Source organism: Cupressus sempervirens, chromosome 9, assembly GCF_028749045.1.
Source record: "Cupressus sempervirens isolate cs-2001-9-10 chromosome 9, ASM2874904v1, whole genome shotgun sequence".
Taxonomy (NCBI): Eukaryota; Viridiplantae; Streptophyta; class Pinopsida; order Cupressales; family Cupressaceae; genus Cupressus; species Cupressus sempervirens.
In genome coordinates this window covers 126,262,509-126,284,652 of record NC_143126.1, presented here as the reverse complement: position 1 = coordinate 126,284,652, position 22,144 = coordinate 126,262,509, and the positions used below count along the sequence as shown (strand labels likewise).

At 35.5% G+C, this 22,144-nt stretch overlaps 1 protein-coding gene across 1 annotated transcript in view; it reads left to right on the top strand.

The window, feature by feature from the left end:
* The window catches only part of SPPA (signal peptide peptidase), a 187,655-nt gene that overhangs the window by 145,965 nt on the left and 19,546 nt on the right, over window positions 1–22,144 (top strand). The gene's annotated exons all lie outside the window — the stretch shown is intronic.

Here is a 22,144-nt window from a genome sequence, read left to right as displayed (position 1 = left end):
ATCTGCTGCCATATGGACTTTTTGCTACTGCATTGAATTTCTACTGTTGCCTTGGATTTCTGCTATTTTCATGAACTAATAACAGTGTTCCATTGGTCATGGTACTGACTATAGATAGAGCCAGCAACTTGCTGCTGATTTATTAGGTATATTGCTTTTTTCCAGTGTTACCCTGGCATGGGGGGGCGTTGGGATGAGTTTCGGGTGCGGGAATGAAATGGCCTCAATTTGGGGACGGCGGGGGTGCGAAGGGTGGGGGGAGGGGGAGGTGGTTGCATAGTGTATATATAATATATATGATTGAAAATACTAATTATGAAATGATACTTCAATATATTATATAACATACCAAACATAGTTGAATAGAGAAAATTGAAATGTGATTCACAAACCATAAGTTCAAACTTGAAACTTGACACTTCATAACCATTACCAATGACCATTTAACAAATTAACTTAGTTCAAGATGCAAGATTCAAAATTCATTGTTCAAATATAAATATCATATATGATATACCATAAAGATGCTCATGATGAGAATGGAATCATCCCAAGTGCTCTCTAAGCATGCATGAAAAACAAATTAAAAAAAAAAAAACTTTTTGGGCCATTCAGCGGGCCGCACCTGGCGAGCACCTTGGGAGCATCCTGCAAGCACCCTAGGAGCATCCCAGCACCCAAGTACCCGCGAAGCACCCAGGTGCTCGACCAGTGCAGCAGTACATTTTCGGCCAGTGGGGGTACTCGGGTGCGTGGCGCACCGGATGCTTCGGGTTTTTGAACTGGGTGCGTGCACCCGGGTTACACTGCTTTTTTCACTCTTTCTAATGACTGTTCTTCATTTAAAGTAGTAAAAATTAACTTTTTTCTTCTGGAATTACTGCTGCTAAATATTGTTATCTTTATTTGTGACAAAGATTGCATGCTTGGACTCAAAAGAGTAATCAACAACCACAAATTTTTGGTCTTGGCAAAAAGTTGGCAAAAACTAGGCAAAAACTCGTCAAAAGATTAAATACTAAAATGTCATATAAAAAATTCTTTTTTCACAAAATTAAATTACAAAATATAGCAAATGAGTCAAAAGACTACGGGGAAGTGTTTTATATTGAACTTGATTGTTCAATACTCATGGATTACAAAATGGCTTCATCTTATGAAATCACATAGTGGAACTAGATACAATAGCTAGCTACTAACTAATAACTATTATGAGTTTATGATGGTTGTACTTGAATATCATCATCATCATCATCATCAATTTTATATCTAAGAAAATTATATTTAAAGTTTTTACATCTTCCTCTTGCCTGCCCTAGAGAAACAATGGAAGGTAGAGGGTATGGTCATTGTGCTTGAAATTGGCTCTTTGTTTGGTGAGGAAGATTGTGCATGTGGCTTCATCATGTTGGCAGGCACTAATGACTACTCAACCTTATCAATGTCATCCAATCAAATCTCCCCTTCTTTTACTACAAGCAAATTGTCCATAGCTTACTTGTTGAAATTGACAATCTTATCCTCTATAAATAAGGGGGCCTGATCATCTTGCATGGCCTATCACTGTAGGGATCAATGCCATCCAAATCAAACAAACTCTAGTTGCACTCATAGCTAGAAGCATTACAAGGTTGATGAAACAACCACTTTCCCGATTCTTAATTAACAACTAACATACTCAAAGAAATACAATTATTACTTCATTTTCATAGGAAGACAGTTAAATCATTTTCGTTCATATGAAAGAGATTGACGGTTAAAATCAGTTAAACAAAATTTCTTAACTAAGAACTTAAAACACCATCAAGGAATTTATTATAGAAATAAAAATCCACATACCATGAAATTGAACCGATAAATCATTGTAAGAATGCTTTTGCAATCACCTAGATTAGTCCACAAATACCACTATAACAAAATCATATAACGACTACCATTCAATACCGCTATATCAAAATCAAATGATGATTACTATTAAATATTGCTATATAAAAAGTTTGTATCAATCAGGGCATCGATTACCATTGGATCTTTTAGGGCTTCAGATACCACTGTATCAGTTAGGGCTTCAATTACCATTGGATCAATTAGGGCATCAGATACCACTATATTAATCAGGGCTTCAGATACCACTGTATCATTCCTTTCCTTCCGATTGCTTAACTGTGGCAATAACTCAAGATTAGAAGCTATGCTCATGATCGATATTCATATAAATGTAAAACAAACCATAAATCTATCTCTTGCAACTAGGTGTAAAATAACTGTAACGATGAAACAACTCAATTAATCTTACCTTCTTGCATATACATCATAAAAGTGATATTACCTGTTCTCCGACAACAATTGAATGTATAGCTTATCCTTGTCTGTTGTTGGTCTGACAACTTGGGGAGAGGTGAAACATTGCTAGGGGCTTAACCACCCAACCTCGGACCTTAACTTATTCCCCACACAATCTCTAACGAGAAAGGCCCTCCCTACTCGGAATTGGACTTGGAACATCTGACATCTATTGAGCATCCTAGTATCTACACCACTCGACTTGACAACATGAGATTACAATAACAAGATCATGCATGAGTTATTAAATGATAATATCCTAGATTTAACGTATCATATCTGACTTTTATTTTCTAAGTCATTGCAGACTCCATCTCACCTCTTCACCCTTTTCCATGGTTATACAACCAATGAATCCTAGGTGCTCAGATCTCAGAGCAACAACTTTGTCTGTTGATTCTCAACAAATTTAGAATAACATATATGTTTTGGCTTATCACAATCTGCTATTTGAAAAAGATATTCTTAAAGATTGCAGAACTTATTGTTTAGTTAATTAATTTAATCATATCTGATTTCTCTTCTACGTTCTTGCAGATTCATTCCACCTCTTCACAATTTCGTGGCTACCAACCGGTGAATCCCAGGTGTTTGGAAATTTTGAGCAATCTACTCTTTGCATAAGTTCTAAAAAGATTCATCGATTAGTATATCTTATCACGAATTGTGACGAAAAAGAAATATGTTCTTGAGACCAAATTGTAAATATTATTGAATTCTGATTTTCGATAGAATAATTCGTCTAGGTTTAATTGCACTTAAGAGATACCATTTGACTTTTCTATGGTGATTCTGGATGTTATGATAGTTAAGAAGAAAAATCAATAACAATGTCAATGGAATGTTCAGCAAGCTTATAACTTATTCTTGGAAAAGAAGGAAGTCTCTAGCCTAGCTAGCTGCTAGAGAAAATCAATTTAAAAACATTGGAATGTCACAATCTAGAATAATTACATGACCTGATATAAACTTTGGATTTGTTTGAAGCTGGTAAATTGATTTGAATCAGCTTTCCTCTAGTTGCTTGAAACGTCACTTCAATGCATATGATCTCTGAATTCTCAACTAGAATACTTGTAGGGCAAGGTGCATAAAACGTATTGCTTGAACAAGGCTTTTTAAAAAGACAATTCATCACAAAAGAAATATGAAATCGAAAATGATAAAGATGGAAGAAGATGCTGGTAAGATGTAAGTTGTTGCATACAGAAGTTTGGGTGTTTTGAAAGTTGGAAATAAACAACAGAAGATTTCGGGACTGTGAAAGAAAAACATATGGAAAATAATAATGATGTCCGCTCCTTCTCACCGCCTCCATATAGAGATACAAGCCGTGACTTCTTGGCTTCAGCAGGTTAAAAGATTATATGTCCATTTAAAACGCCAAGTGTTTTAAATTGATTGCAAAAGAAAGGAAATTAAAAAGGTTGGAAGAAAGAGTTGGAAAGATTATAATTTGATTATTGCCAATTTATCATGCCTAAGTGTTAATCGGTTAAAAGCAAAGGATATTGAAATGGAAAAATAAAGTTGGAAGATTATAGTTCGAATATTATTATAATCTTATATTTATATATGTACATGTAAATATATTAATAGGGTGACATCACTTTATTAAATTATTATAATAAATGGTGCCATTTCATTTTTATATCTATATGTACACATATAGATATATCTATTATAATAATAAGGTGAAAGATCATGTTAAATCTTTTGAGGTACATTTTATAATTCAATTTAATTATTTTAATTAAATTATTTTACATTTTAAATTATTTATTTAATAGCTCATGTGGGTCCCACAAATGTATCTTGTTTCAAGTCACTAATTCCATAACTCATCTGCCCAGTGATAGTGATGGTGATGCTCTTGTGCCTAATTCTTTTCTGACAATGCTTCCAACCCTTCGACATGCTTCCATTTCGTAGGATTAGAACAAATTTAATTGTCAACTGACTTCATGTGAACCTCAACGGCTATATTTTACATTAGGTCAAAATTTGGGATGTAACTATTGATACAAAATTTAGAGGGCTCACCTTTGCAAATTTTTGGGCATTCCACTAAAATCTCTCCCCCCATGAAATTGCGAATAAGATATTCAATTTTTTGTGTAAATAAAGTTTTCTATTAATAATTGTAATTCATAACTTGCAAGATATAGGGCTTCACTTTTTCTTGCTTAGTGTTTGGATCTCTCGTCCTTGTATACATAAAACAATTCCCCCTAGCTGTCTTAACTCTAAATCCACATTTGCCTGATAGCATATCCCCAATTCCTCTCTCTCAAGTTATTCTTTTATTCTAGATAACAAAGGATAGATCTATACATGGAGTATACCCTTGAAAATATATATGCATACAAGAAGACATGAAGCAAACATAATGTATACACATTAATGCATGGAGAAACAAGGCATACATGAAGTAGACACATGATTGCATGAAGAATGGAGCATACACATAATTAGTACATTGTTAGATTTCTACTACGAATCTCGTCTAAGTTAAGTCCACTTTGGCATAATTTGTGGCATTGTAGTACATTCACTATTAACATGTTTTGTCTCAAATTTCTGTTTCCCTCCATACTCGCTAACTTTATGGGGGATAGGAGAATGTTTGTGTGAGAAGCTAGGAAATCCCTTATGAATCATCTTCCTCAAGGAGTTTGTGGCACATATGCATTACCTCTTTTGGCGCTATGTCCTCAAGGTTCATGCTATATGTCCTTATCCCTATCTTGGAAGGTTTTTAATACCCAGGTAACACTCTAGCTAACCCAAACATTGCCCTCCTAATTTCCACTTGGTAGTGTTTGTGTGAGAATCATACCATTGGATTACCAATCAACTTCACAATGTTTAAAGCTTGATGAAATTTATTTGTGCATATCAAGTGTAAACATTCTTATTTAGATATATATTTGTATATATGTTTAGATGTCTTTTAAAAAAAAGTTTATTCAAAGGATTCACATTTTTCTCTTTCTTGTTGGGATGTCCCCTATCTAGACTAAGATTGAATGATAAAATATATAATAAAATTAAAACAAATAAATGAGTCGATGAAAACAACACACACACACACACACACACACACACACACACACACATATATATATTTGATAGGTAATGTGTTGAGGCCCAAAATAATAATAATTATGTGTTAAGTTTGAGTAGACTCGAACTAGATCTTTGAGATTGAGAGGCTTACAAGTTGTTGTGTTAAAGGCCCTTGCCTAATAATATAATATATTTTAAATATATTAATACATAATTAATATTATATAAAATACGTATCTCTCATTTTATATATTATTAATTAAAAATACTAATAACAACAATAGACATAAATGAAATATTAATAAAATAATATACAATATCAATGTTGATATTATAATATTTTAATATAAATAATGTAATATTAATATTGTTAATATATATAAAAATATCTTGCGATGAATAAAAAATTGGTCATTTGAGGAGTAGAAAATTGGGTAAGCACCTAATTTTAAACCTGTCATACCCAACACAGGTCTAAAATATTAAAATATAAAACCCTCAATATTTTTTTTTCTGATAAGTGATAATTTTATTGATTCAAAAAGGAAAGCTTATACATTTGCCAACAACAGGGCTTTAGCTTGGATATTCTTTTACCAACCCCCTACGCATACAACAACCATCTAATCTCCTACTCATTGACACATCACCATCCCAATACTATACAGAGACTAAAGCAAAGAACATAGCCCTATTAAACAAAAGGGGCACACAGGTCAGACATCTTCCACCACATGCTTACTCCTTGAACCTCCACTTTGCCAACATCTCCTCTTTGGTTTCATTTACCATAATCCTTCCAATGGTTTCCACATTGGTCTTCTTCCTTCCCAGGGCAGGCTGAGGCATCTCCCCAAGATCTCATTCACGAACCTTACTTGGTGTGTGTTTGCGTTTGCACTTTCATTCCTCTACTAACCTCTTTGGTTGGCCTCTCATTGATCCATGTAGGCTAACAAATTCATCCAAGTTGTCCTAGCTTTGCCCACGCATTGCACTATCAATGTTTAGGTGACAAACACCAAGAAGGGATGGAAGCCTTCCCTTGCTCCTCCAACACGATGCCACCATCCCTTTTTTGTGTGAAAACCTACTCCAATCTTTGCAATGTTTAGCTATCGCATCATTCCAAGATTCTAAACCAGCTCATTACATAGTTCCACCATATATAGAGCCTCTTCCTTGTTTTGTGCGTGGCCTAAAGTCGCTAGCAATAAATTGCTCTCCAAACAGTTTATTCAAAATGCAAATAAAATAATCCTCCTCTAGCCTAAAGACCTCCCCTAGCCTGCGTGGCGTGATCTCAATTATGAAACCTGACAACTGCTTCTTCTTGTGAGTCTCCAAGTAGAAAATTCACCTCCATGACTCACCCTACAACTAAGCAACAAACAACAAACAACCTATGCTAGGAATTGTGAATTGTGTTTCTTTTAAGAGCCATCTGCATCTAGAGAATTCTGTAGGCACATCACCCATGTCATGAATGAGTTAGTTCTTTTTTCTTTGTCATCCGTTGCTGGCCAAGTATCTCACATGCCCTATGCTAGTAAACAGTTTGTCCTTCAGATAGAAATGCAAACAATGACTCAATATGTTTTAAAAGAAGAACAAAATGCACTAACAATTAGATAGATTATCATTTTATTGATAATTTTCCCCTGAATTGAGAGGTACAACTCCCTCATAAAAGATATTCAATGAATGTGATATTTGGTTATGTCTTTAACCTGAAGACATGAAGGGTTTTTCAGACATTCATTCATCAATATGGAATAAATGCGATTAACAGATTGTTAATCTGGAAATGAATGAAAAACCAGTAAACAGCCACAGGACTATCTACAATATTTTCATATTACAGAGAAAATTGAGAAAACTGTAAACATGTTTATGCAAAAACGTGAATACATAACCACAAGACTACATATATCACATCCGACATAGTAATAAAGAACTGCATCTAAAACAGAAATAAAAGGACTCAGAATCCTTCCAAATCAGAAACACCAATGTATATGACTGTAAAATCAAACACACTAATGTCCCTCTTTATTTTAGAAACATGATAAAACAATAATAGTACTGTTCAATCCCCTTATCACAGTCGATCTGCATAAAGAAAAATTGCTTCCTCTGTTACAAAATAGAAATCTCTTCTCCCTGTAGCAGCAGCTATAGAACTCCCGCCTGAAAAAGAAGAACCTTTCTCTCCTTATTCTGTGGACTATTTATTTTCTCCTTCTGTCGGCTCTTTTTCAGTTTGAATAACTGTTTCTTGAAACTGCTCACATCTCCCCATATTATTCTATCCTCATATGATCTTTAAATAACCTTTCATATTCCACTGTCCATTATTGAGGAAGGGTAATGTATCAAAGACAAACATAATGTTTAATAAACATTATGATATTGCTCACATTCCTCCAAATTCCACTTATGGACACCTGTCACAACAAAATTAAAATGAATCGCATGTGCATATTGGACAGGTGGCGTATGCTGGTAACAGATTACTGTCATGATAGTGTAACTGTCATTGATATACTGTTGCACTTAAACAGTCATAACTTTTGATCCGTTATGAATTTTACAAAATGGCTTGGAGAGAATTTAGATAATTAGGTTTCCTCAAACATAACCAAAATTTAGCTCAATCCAACGGTTAGATTAAAAGTTGTGGGCCCCGCAACATGACTGTTTTTCTGACTACAACACATTTGTATTTGCCGGTGAGTTACAGACCTGCATACAGTCTATTATAACTTTTGACTTTGGCCAAATTTTGAAGATCGCTTCGATGCACATTTAGAAATCTTGATTTTGGGCAACATATCCAAAATTAAATCAGATCCAACGGTGGAGCTAAAAGTTATGCCCCCCGCATTGTGACTGTTATTTTAATGTTGACAAAAATCTATGATTACAGGCTGTATTAAAACTGATAACAATATATACACCAATACTTGCACATTAATCACATGTTGGAATTTACTTGCTGTACATCTCATTATCCACCACCCTCTTTTGGCCTTGGATCTTGGACCTTCGAGCTTGAAGTAACCCGATTTTGAATTTCAAATTGAATTCCTGGATATTAAACCATGAACCTTGCTGAACTTTGAACTTGAAGTTGAAGTTGAACTGACTTGAAGGTTCAACTTCAACTTTCCCATGTGCGAATAGGAAGGCTGATAACTAGGAGAATGACTGGCCTTCTTTTAACATTTCACACTAGTGATAGAACTTGAAGTTGAACTTGAACTGGCTAGAAGGTTCAACTTCAACTTCAACACTCGAAAGTGCATTATGGAACCACTGAACCTGCATCACTGAATCATTCAACTCGAAACCAACAAGCTATGTTTTAGAACCTGAGTTGATGTGCTTACGCCTCAACATCTGTCTTCTGAACTATGGATTTGAGTTTTGCTTGCACATTTCAATTTTTTAAACTTTGAACGATTGAAATACACCCATGATCATTTCTCAGAACATAACTCTGAATCTAAAGCTGAGCTTCAATTTGGGGTACTTGAGCCATTTGAACCTGTTGAACCTTTGTACCTTGTTAAAAAAGGTACGAAATTTACAAAGGAAATCCTTCAAGCTTCACCTGTGATCTAGCATGAAAGTCTGATTCTAAGAACACAGATTTATGTTTGGAAAATCAGGCTGCACATCTGTACTGATAAATTTGAGCTCTGAACTTTGATTTTGTAGACTCAAGTTTTAACTCGAACTTGAAGTTGAAGTTGAAGTTGAAACTTTTGGTTCAAGCTTGAGTTCAACTTCGCACGGGTATGCTGCACCTTGGAATGTATTAACAATTTGGCCTTGTGCAAACCCAATCTTAAAATGAAGCAAAAATTGAAGTGCTGAATTCGATGGTTCCACCTTAGCATATCTTCATAACTCAATCTTCTTCATAGGTTATATTTCATAAACTATCATCAGTGATAAAAAATTGGACAAAATTTACTTTAGGGAGTTGACTTGAAAGTTTAGAATGCTGGTGTTAAAAGAAGGGTAACACCCTGCCACGACCAATCTCCATATAATGAGCATCAAATATGTTGCTCCATCATTACTAAATCATCCCCAACATTCGTGGGATTACATAGGCAATTGAAAAAATTCATCCACCATCTCAGTTTTTTCTTTCATCTTAACTCCCACATTAGCCAATTTGTTAGCATAGAGTTCCCTTTGTGTGGTGTATGAGAAACAACATAGTCTTCAAAACTTTCCAACAAACTTTTGATGCATCTAATGTGTTTATCTAAAAACCATGTCTCCATTTTACCCTTCACAATCTCGTTGATTACAATTTGCGAATCTCCTTGAAGATGATTTTTCTTGCATCTATTCAATTTAGCCACTTGGAGCGTGAAGATCACAGCAAAACATTTTGCTACATTATTTGCCCCTTCTGGAAGTGATTTTGTTCCAATAGATAGTATATTATTTTCTACATCTAGGATGACACACCTCTCCCCACTTTTACTCGGGTTACCTTTTGATGCACCATCAAACAATACTTTGACCCATCTAGCTCCAATCTAACCCTGCGATTTGTGTCTATCATCTTCCCCTAATAAAGGATCAACTCTTGGGAGCCCCTGAACAGGCCTTAAAAACCTCAATATTGTTAAATGTTATTGTAGATTTTCATTTTTTTATGGATTGTCCACTATGATTTCCTTGCAAGAGGAATCATTTTGTTTTGTACTTATACTATGTTAACATTTCTTCTGATACTTGTATAATCTGTCAACCTAATATCTACAATATTGAAGATAGTGGAAGGTCATAGATCATGGGTTGCCTTTTGAAAACCAAGATATGAAAGATTTGTGTGACCAATGCCAAAGTTGAGGCAACTAATAAAACCATTTTGAAAATCCTAAAGAAAGTTTTCAATGATTCTAGTTGTGATTGGAACCTCCAAAGTGATCCCACCTTATGAGTGTATTGCATTTACAAACACTCTCGTCTTCAACAAGTTCACCATTTTCAACAACTATCTTGCATGCTGGCTCTTGAAAACATCCTATGATCATGTGCTCTTGGTTCTGAAGTCGTTCTGCTGCTGCTTTACTTTCAGCTAATAACCCTTGTAGAACTTGTTCCTTGTTGACCATTATATGCTAATAATTATAGTATATTTTTTGCTGAAGAAATGATCCCATAATTGCATAAAACATCAAATCTGTCATACTTCGTCTAACTTGGGTACTAAGTTGTACTATTTGTTAGCTAAGTTGCACGGGTACCTCCCCCCCCCTCCGGACCACGTACCGGTTCGAACCGGTTCGTGGTTTTGGTCCGGTTCGACCTGGGTTCGTTTTTGGAGGCCTGGTTCGATCTGGTTTGAACCAGGGTTCGAACCCAAGAGAACCACATATAAAATTTCAGACCAGTGTTCGAACCCATGAGAACCACATATAAATTTTCCACATTACAGCATGTTTTAATTTAATTTATGTTGATACATCTTGGGTCTGGGTTGGTAGGCATTACAATGCCACAATTTTTTAGCGTTGAGTAATCCCTAGCTGTAAAACACTTTCTATTTGAATCAAAATGCTACTAAATTTGAGACACCCACAAGAGAAGATGCTCAACATGTGGCGACCACCATGACCAGTTTCGAGGAATTTCAGGGCCTATTTGAGTAGCAATATGAATTTTTCAAACACTAAACAATAAACAACGTTTTATTGGGAAATGTTGCCCTACAGAAGAAATTTACGGTCACATGAATATGGTTAGGTGGGGCAGCTACTTACCACATTGTCTATCACTGTTTGGCTGATTATTTCTCCTCTAGGTATATTAAAAATTGTATTAAAGAATATTGAATCTGGGATGTCAGACTATGTTATCCAAAGGCCTCCATGAATGGTCTTTTTCCAGTTTACTGTTGTTGATCAGTGCTTGGGAGATTGTGCCCAAAGAGATTGAAGAATATTCAGCTGTTCAAAGGGATTTACCTTCTGCAAGCTAGATCTAATTAGTTTTTAACCACGTTCAATCGATTATGTTAATCATAATAAGAGTTTGGTAAATAAATTTATGAAAAGAAGAAATTTTTATTAAAACTTACTGTTGATCTGCATAAACTAATCAGATACAGTTATGAATTTTTTAAATGAAAGGGAAGAGATCTAGTCGCTAGGGGTTCCAATGATCGCTGTGGGTTGCTACTATATTGTTTATGCTGTTTTAAAGTTTTTTGTTGTTCAAATGTGTTTATGCTACTATGCTACATTCTAATTCTGACTCATGCTTCGTAAAGATGTATATATATATATTTAAAAAAAAAATTTTTTTTTTACATGTTTTTGTACTAACGAACCCAAACCCCTTTTCAAAATTTTGTCGAACCAGCGAACCGGTTCTCGAACCCGAACCCGGAACCGAACCGCGAACTAGCAACTTTGTTAGATAGTATGACTTAGTACTTTCTTATGTTATAACTGAGGTTAAGCTCCTAAAGGCCTGACCTAGCCCTGTCAGGAGCTTGCAAGTACCCGAACACACCCAAGTACTCTTGGTTCAAAACATAACCTTTTAGAGGTCACCGAGTTATGGGATTTGCCTCTAGCTTTATAAGAACTTTACCTTGTTTGGAGTAACTTTGTTAAAGGATTTTAAACTTAAATTAATGAACCATCTGATTAAGGGAGGGTTCTAACTTCAAACCTGTTAGGATTCCACAAGTGAAATGATATGAAAGTAGCAGTTCTCCTTTGCTTGTAGAGATCAAGTTAAGCACAACTTCTGTGTCTCTTGCAAACAATCCACATACTACTAGGAGCTCACATAGTATTAGGAAATACTTAATCGTAATATTAATATGATATAATAATATTATATCTGTATTAATATATACTTAAGACCACAGAAAGCCGATGACTCTTACTGCCGCTAGCTACCAAAGGCTATGACCTTTGGGTTGATCTTCACCATATAAACAAAGAGAACAAGAACAAAAAGAATAGAACAGGCAAGAGGAAAGACATGACCAAGCATTCAAACAATAAAAGGATTGCTAACAGTGACAAGGAGTCATTAGTTAAGGAGAATAGATGGCTGGAGATCCAACTCAGTGGTGGAAATAGTGAGTTAGTGTACTAGTAGTTTAGTAGTGGACTCAACGAATGTCCCACAAAAGGCGGTCAAGCAGAAAGGATCATCAAGAAAGAAAAGTTAAAGTTCTAGGGTGTAGTCTATACTCAGTAAAGGACTCCTGTGAATCATTAAACCCATATCATGCTTTTATCTTCATATCAGATACATTGGAAACAAGGCAGTTACTAAGAATGAGAGATACAAATCTTGGTGAGAAAAGTCTGAATACGTATTGAGCTTGCATCATAATTCACACAACGACCAAGAAATTTTCTAATTTTGGAACCCCTCTTATTAATGAATGACCTTACGGGTGTAAATTGGTTGCAAAGTCTAAGCACATTAGAGACATTATTCACACTCGGTTTCCTGGTCTGAGCATTCAAACCATTCCTCTAATAACGAAAGAAATAGAACAAACACTTGCATTTAAACAATTCCCTCAACACAAAGGATATCTGTTGTCATTCTAATCCAATAATAAGGAAACACTCTTAAGATGGAGGATATATACCCACAAACGCAAGTCTATCCAACCTTAATGAATGAGGATCTAGAGATTATAGAATTGACTGTGATATATATATATATATATATATATATCTGTGTGTGTGTGTGTGTATCAATTAGAGTAAAAATCTTGTTAGCTATTAGAAAGTCAATATCTCACATGAGGGTGGGTTTGGGCTCAAAGCACTAGGGGAAATAGATAATTATTCTCTAATTCAAGTGACTAAGATAAGATCACTCTTAATAATAAATAAGATCTATTAAATATCAAATCAGAAGAGAGTTTAGGCTTGATACTTGTTGGACCGCATCATTGTTGTTTTAGAGGAATTTATATCGGTAGCATTTGAGGGGGTATTCGAGGTCAATATTAAGGCAAAGTTTGGTTATTTTTGAAAGTTTAATCATCTGAGGAGTCGAGCAATATTCAAAACAAGAAGAGGGGACATTACACTTGTACTCTTCTAGATGGTAGGATCAAAGCTTTGATACCACTTGTAATGTCAACAATGAGGACCTTAATTTGCTCTAAAATCTCCAATCAGGGTTTGAATTGCATTTGGGAATGACAACTTGTAACATTCCCTACTAGGATAATGCCACTTCCAAATGGCTAAAATATAACATTATACATTAAATTAGATTACATGAAGAACAATCCCTGGTTCATAATATACAGTTAAGTTCTAATTTCTTATTGCACTCCTACTAACTAGCCTTAAGGAGGATAGAATTACTGTCCAAAGGGCACTTAAACAGTTTACAATTGGCCTACCCAAGGCTTAACGCCAATGTTGGGAACTACCCATCTAAGTGACTGAAATTACTCTGCCTTTCCCTCCACAAACTCCCTATCCCTGTATTGTGATTAGTGAGTAAATAAGGAATGGACTTAGTATTTGTCAATGACTCATAAAGTATATATAACCTTAATGTGTACTACATCAATGCTATTAGTTAATTGAAATTGGCTTAGTCATCTCTACATTCCAATGGTGTATGGGATTTCACATGATTGAGAAGATGCACACAATGAGTTGCAGGTGCAATGGATAATGGGATTGAGAAGGCCAATGTGAGTGTATGAATTAAAATATTTTATTTCCTTTCGATGATAATATGATCCACCTCTTATTTAAATTGGTAGTAAGTTATCCTTAGGTAGCTATTTCTTTGATACTCTTAAATTTGATGAAGTAATTAATCTATTGTATATGAAGTATGGATGTGCATGCTTATGTGTTGCGTTGCTTCAATAGGAAACTTATGCACAATATTCAACATGAGACCTTAGCTTGCATCCAATATATGTTTGTCCTCTTCGGTGAATGAAGATTTTAATTGCTCCAATGATATATAGTAGGAGGCTAGTCTTTGTCATGAATCACCGTATGATGCGAGGATATTTAGACAATTCTTGAATTTGGAGCTCTTGAAGGTAAGTTCAAGTGTTTAAAATTTAAACATGTTTTAGAACTTAGTCACTTTAGTTTAGTTAACTTTCTATGTTTTTAAATTTTAATTTTAATCTTGATTTTAGTTTATAATATTATCTTGATCTTAAAATAGATTGCCAAGACCCGCTTTGCTCCAATACTAGATGCCTTGTCAAGGTTGAAGAGGCATTGTCTAGAATGGTAATAAGTGCTAATCGAAGCATATGGAGGTAATCTAATAGTGCCAAAGCAGCCATCATTAATGCATTGATACTACATGACTCTTGGTGGGATTGTGTTGAGTACCTTCAGAAGTTCATCGTGCCTATATTGAGCACGATCCCATACACATGGAGAAGCTTTTCTTGGGTGAGGTATATGATGGCATTGACTCTGTGTTTGATGATATCAGAAATATTGTAAATGAGGGAGGAAGATCCTAATGAAAAGTTCTTCAAGGAGCTACATGTAATCATGGTAGAGAGATGGAATAAAATGATTACCCCTCTGCATCTACTTGCATTTGCATTGAGGCCAGATTCTATAGTCAATCAGTCCTTAGGATAAGTACCTCTAGGGTTGCTCCATACAAAGATCCTGAAGTTGATCAACATTACAAAGCAACCCTTCGAAGATGCTTTCTTGAGCACCTATGACTTGGAGTAAGGTTTGAATTCATGAGTTTCACGAGCACCGATGATTGTGGTCTTGAAGCTCTTGAAGATAGGAACAATGCCGGTGCTCATAAATGGTGGTACTTCCATGGACAATTTGCCAATACCTGCAACCCATTGCCATCAAAATTTTATCAAAAGTAAGTTCTTTTATATTAAGATTCTAATTTCTAAATTCTTATCGATGAATATCGAATTTATTTTTAATTTTTTTATTCAAAACTCTTTACTCTTTAATTTCATAGTTGTAAATCATGAGAGGTTGCTAGTTCATCATCATTTGAGAGGAACTGGTGCACATACTCCTTCGTCCACTCAACAAAAATCAACTAAACTCCAAGAAGGCAGATAACTTGGTCTTTGTGCATTCAAACTTGATGCTGACAACACACATATGATACTTGCAACAAAGGGGAGGCAAAGTATTGGGATGTTGAACCAGATTTTGTGGTGTTGGAAGCCCGCTTTGGTGTGCTTGCAATTGATGATGGTGATCACGAGCTGCTTAGTGATGTTGAAGCTGATCTTGAGGCTGGGCCTGAGGCTCCTTGTACTGATGCTAGTAGCGCTATTGTGCTTCTAAAATGCAAGAGTATAATGATGATGATTTATTTGATGGTTTTTGATGATAGTTTACCACAAATGACTGATTATTAATGTTGACATTATTGTTTTTGAACTTAAACATTGATATGGTGGAGTATTTTGATAGTTTGTTATGTCATTCAAACTAAATCGTTAATATATGTGGTGGTGTATTTTCCTATGTTCTTTAATATTAGCATAGTGGTGTATGAACTTATATGCTGCAACATATTTTTTACATCATATAATTACAAAAAAATTCTTTAGCCAATAGGCTATTATGTGTAGAAGTTTGCACGAAGAAATGTGATATCTTACCCGACAAATTCTTTGCTTACAAAGGACAATTTTTTTTTGAAAAGAAAGTGGCGACAAATGGACAAGTTAGGTTACAGTTGGAGAGCCACGTGGAGTGAATTCCGATCTGGTTAGTACTTCTCTTGCCATGGCCAAGAGAATTTTAGATCTCATTGCTAGCCTCGATGATTTTAAGTCTCTTTTCTACAACTATCTTCTTATGGCTGACAGGGAGGATGGAGATTTTTCAAGATGGTTATTGGACGTGAATCGCCAACTTCTGCAAGCTCCTCCAAGAGCTCTACAAGTTGACGCATGGGTCGCCCAGGATGGTAGTGGCAATTACTAAGGCCATCAATGCTTGCTTAGATGTCATCGGTGTAAAGGCAATAATATATCGTAAATTGATTGAGATAAAGAAGAATAAGGCAAATTTGGCTTTATACTTGCCAACTGTAGTTGCTCCAAAGTTTGTAAAGCCATTTTTAGAAATACATTTTGTGCATATCTTGCAATGCTGCCATTCCAAGAGACCACACTTTTGCCAAGCATTTTGTCAAACAGTTCATGTGCCTTGCTGATTCCACATTTTGCAACGATCTATTTGCAGACATTGTTTTGGCAGGTCATGCAATATAAAATGGCTAGAGCAAAGCCGAGGAATAGATATTCAAAAGGTACATATACTTCAATGACTTTGTGCTTACCATATAGTTTGAAAGATACTACAATTTCTTAGTGTACCTAACAACTTTTGTAAAGAAACTGCAAGAACGTTTTTCAGGTAGAATTGACAGTGGGAGCACGACCGAAGCCAAATGGACTGTCGGTGGATTCTTTGAAATACATGAAAGCTCTTGCCATGTAATATTTAATTTTGGAAACTTTTTATTCAATGGTTATTTTTCATTGTATTTTTTTCAATAGATTTGTGATCAATTTATTTGTATTATTATATTAATTTTATCTTGATTATTTTTTTCTATTTTCTTTTAAGTATGTAGGAATTTTATTTTATATATATATATACAATGATATATTATATTTATGAAAACTTTTTTTAGTAACTCTTTGTGTATATCCTAATCAGATATGATGTGTAAGGTTGTGGTCCCATGGAGGGGGGCTTCCCAATTAATTTTCAGCAGGTGTTGGTTGATAATTTTTAGGACTTTTTAAAGTGGGAGCTCCCATGAATTTTCTTGTGGAATTGTTGTTAAATAATTTAAGCCCCATAATTTATGGAAGTGGGTGGTCTCATCAGTTTTTTTGTTCATCATATTCAATTCACTTACTCTATAAATAAAATTGTTTAAAAAATTTATTAATAATAAATGGAAATTAATATATGAATGACAAGTGGCTGAAGAAAATCCTAAGCTGGTGGGGCAATTTCTATTCCCCCACCTTTTGCACCTGCTCAAATCTGTACCTGAAAAAGTAGGGGCTGCTATTTTTAAGGAGAAGATTTCAGTTTTTCCTGTAACAAACCTTGTTTTTTTTGCTTCATGGAACCACCAACTCCATAAAAATAGACCCTGCAGCCCTCCTCATGGGACTGCACCCTAAGAATTAGTTGTGATGATCCTAGATACTAGGTTGTTTGTTTGTGCTGGATTCATTGCAATGTTGTGCTATGCAACATCCTCTTATCAATTTTTTCTTTTAAGAAACATGATTTAATTGAAATAGGAAATTGTAAGCTTCACTTTACTATTTTATGATAAATTCATGTTCTAAAAAAAATGAATTGAAGCTACATAGCAATGAAAATCACTGATCTACTATACATGAATAGAAAAAAATGAAAGACGAGAATATGTAAAAAGTCATTACTTTACAAAACATAACTCTAAATCCATATGTGAATGCATTTTGGGGGAAGAGTTAAATGAATATCTTGATTTCTTCTCATCTTATTGTTCTCTAACTTATTTTTCTAAAATAATATGATACTAAATATAGTTTGCTACCGGCTACTGATCTGCATCGCTGTAACTTATACACCCAAGAAAGTTAAATGCAACTTTCGTGGGTGTTGCTGACTCAAATGGAGCCCAAGTTTTTGTCCAGATTCCAGCCCTTCTGATGATCACTAATGGTTTTTTGTCTTCACCAATTCTCAAATGCAAAACATCCAAAATCCATAAAAAAAAAATTAACATATCAAAATGAATTGTAAAATCCTCCTTTTGTAATGATTAGGTGAAGCTTTTGGATCCTTCATGGTGGCAATAAGCTAGATGACTTATTATAAAGTGACTTTTAATAATGATCTACTATTTTATTTAAATTACTTATTAATCAAATCCTAAGTTGACGATTTGTATACTCGTACAGATTCAGATTCAAAATTCATCCAATTTGTTTTGGGGTTAGGTTCGGGTTCATTATGGGTTTGTCTATACGCTAGGTTAAAGTTTGCAGCTGCAGAGAGATCTGCATACCTGTATAATTGCTTTTATTTGACATTGTTACCAACAATAGTGTTGATCCTTCATATATTTATGTTCGGAAATGTCTCGACGCCTTTTGAAGAGACTTATCTAATTGTTTTGGGTCAGGAGAGCAGCATTGCGTCCTTGTATCTGTTGGGATCATCTATGATGATTGTCTCCTCTAGATGCTTATGAAATGACTCCTTTATCATTACTGGAGGTCATTATTGTGCCATGGGAGCAAAGCTAAAGTGGTCCGGTCCTTTTCTAATGTCGGTGACAATTCTCTTTCACTCGTCTATTCACCTTCATTTTGTATTGATTATTATCATTGTGGCTGTTGCAATGTTTATATGGAACCAATCATCTATGTGAAGGTCTTGACATTGATGTTGGTAATTAAAAGTTATTATAGTATTGGAAGGCTTTTAATATGAAACGGTAATGTGTAGCATCTGCCAACCATTCATTTTCTCCTTATTTTTATGTGTTAGACTATTCTTGAGTGGAGTGTAGGTTGAGATTACGATCGTGACTATTCAAGAGGCATACTTGTTCAAAGTTGGGGAGCTATCATTTTATATTGTTCTACAAACTTTCTTGATTGAGGTTTTCTCAATTATTATCTTATGTATATATGTCGCCATCCATGATATTCTACGATTGGAGAACAAAAGTTGGGGATTCTAGTTTTCTTGGTATTCCTGAACATCGCACAACACTGAAGTTGGGGATGATTTAGTATTGCACTAGGATGATCATTTTTGTGTTCTTGCTCAAAGACAGTTGGATATTTTTTGAGATTTTGGTAGACATTTGCATTGTATATATGCTTATTATGATGTGAATAGTACAAGTGATTGATACAAAAGGTTATTTGTAGGCAGTGTAAGTTTGATAGTTTATATATGATCATAAAAGGAATATTGATTCTTAAGTGTTAACAATTTGAATAAAGGTTTTACTATTAGCTAAGCTTGCGAGCTTTGTATTTATAGTCTTATTGATTATTCAATAAAGAATCAATTTTAGGGTGGTTGGATTTTTCCCCTCAAGTTAGAGGGTTTTGCCACAATAAATTCTTTGTTTCTTTGTTCATGTGTTTTTAGTAAGGTATATGCTTTCTGCTTATTCTATTTTGGTTCTAAATTGAACATGGTATCAGAGTAGGTTTAAGGAAATATACATAACCAGATTTATTCTGACATTGAAGTATTCTATTCTTCTCTTGTAGTTTGATTTTTTTAGGTTTCAAAATGATGAATGTGGATTGTGCATCAAATTTTCTATCATGGAAATTTAGTCCTTATCAGAGAATAATCTAAATGTATAGAGGAGGATTTGCCCAAGCCAACTAATAATGACGAGAAAGTTCAATGGAAGAAGAATAACATTATGGCAAGGAAGATATTGATGATTATGTAAAGGATCATCTTTTGCCTATTATATCCAAGTTGAATTTAGCTAAAGAAATACTTTAAAGTCTTCAAAGCTTGTATGAATTCAAGAATACTAGTAGAGCTCTGACATTGAGATGTCAACTCTTTCATAAGATAAGATAATTTATCCATGTCCAACAAGAGGCCGAAGGGTCTGCCAACAAAAGAGTAGCGACCCAACAAACAACAGGAGCCCCAAATAGTGTTTGAAAAAAGATAGAACAATAAACAAAGCTCAACAAACTAGCTTAATCAATCAATCGGAAAAAAGTCTTGAATTAATGGATAGGTCAAAGAGTTGGAGGTCCCATGATATCTTAGAGAGACCCTGGAAGTCTTAGAAGAAAAAGAGAATCGCTACTAAGGGGAAGCTGTATGAGGCCTCACGACCCTTGGAGACATTGAAGTGGGATCCAATGCCCGTTTGGTGCCCTATATGGGGTGAGTCATTGTAAAGGAGGTGATGAGATGGTTAGTGGTTTCGGGATGAGAATCCACTGGAGGGTGTGGTCTCAGAGTTGCCGCATCTCCTGAAGAAAAAGCGCAAGGTACCTCATATCAGTATAAGTGCCGCATCTCTTGAAGAAAAAGCGCAAGGCACCTCATATCAGTATAAGAGAAGAAGGTTGTCAGTCGCAGAGTCTCTCTAAATAGGCAGTAAAATCCCCCTTTGATCTCATAGTATATGGGGTAGCATAAAATGAAGCGAGTCTCCTTCTCAACCTCCCCTAGGTCAAAAAGCTGGCAAAATCTATCCTCTCTGACGAGATGGTGGTCAGTTTAGGCACAGGGTAGATGGGAGCCAACTTTGAAGGAACAAAGAGAGATATGTAGGGCATGGGACTAATCGTGTGAAAGGTATAAGGGGTGCACAATGACCCTATCCAACAGCTCGAGGAAGTGCTTTGTATAGAGTGTCATCCTAGGGCGAAGGCCCCTAATGGGACTAGTCCAAGCAGTACGGATATACTATTTGTATATGTTTGTCTTGATATGCATGTTCAACTCTTCTTGGGAGGGCAAAAGAAGAGAGGGGCATCGTGGGAGTATTGGCATCGTGGGAGGTGGTCAAAATCAATCTTGACATAACCCATCATAGATGAGGCCTGAGTGAACTAACAATGAGTGCAACCATGGGGTTTAGAGCATGTAGTAGCCTCTAAGGAACGATAAGACAAGTATGAATATTTGTAACCAACCTCCGGGGAGTCTGCAAAGCCTAGTAAGAGATGTAAGAACTAAACTAGGTTGAAGATAGTACCAAGTGTGAATGTTACGTGGGGTGAATTGATTGCATTTGATGATCAGCTTGAGAAGGAGACTATACTTGCTCCATAAAGGCCTAGTCTAGCTCAAGCAAAGATGAGCCCAACCATGGGATCATAAAGCACAATTTGTTTAATCAATATGTCCAAAAGAGTCAACTTGGAGCTTGTGTTCTAGAAATGATTTCTAAAACATTGTCTCTCAACAAGGGACAAAGAACCATATCCGTTGTTGCAAGGTTGGGTTGTTGGCCTCAAGTTGAAGTGGGAACTTGAAAACCTAATGCCCATATAAGTGTATGAGGTTATAATCTCAATCTCCTCACTTTGAAATAGAAAGAAGTGGTGAGAGGTCTTGAGGCAATTAAAGATCATCTTCTTGGTTATGCTCAGGTTCACCATCAAATGTTGAGGGTCAAAAAAAGAGGCAAGGCCATCAAGGTGTCTTTGAAGCCCTTCCAAAGAAGAGGCCAGGAGGACATCATCTAGGAAGAAAAGGGTAGAGATCAAAACCTGGTGTAAGTAACCACCGTGCTTGGGGAGGGAGTATGTCTTCATGAACTCTTCGAGCTCAACAACGTAGAGTCCAAATAAAGTGAGAGATAGAGGGCAACCTTGCTTCACCCTAGTGGTGCTACAAATGAAGTCAGACAACCTGTGCAGAGTCTTCATGTGACCAACCATTGTCTCATAGAGACACATCATGACAATCAAAAGAGTCACTGAGATACCATTGTCCCACAATATCTAGAATAAGGCAGCCCTACGAACCGAGTTGAATAGCTCAAAAAAATACACAAAGCAACAACAAACCTTCAAGGAGTAGTGATGTGCCTCTTCAATAATAGCTCAGAGAGTTAGGATGTGATCCATGGTATGAAACTCTGGTAAAAAGCCCACATCTTCTCTAGCCCTAATGTGTCTTAGGTCTAACTCCCGAGAAAGAATGTC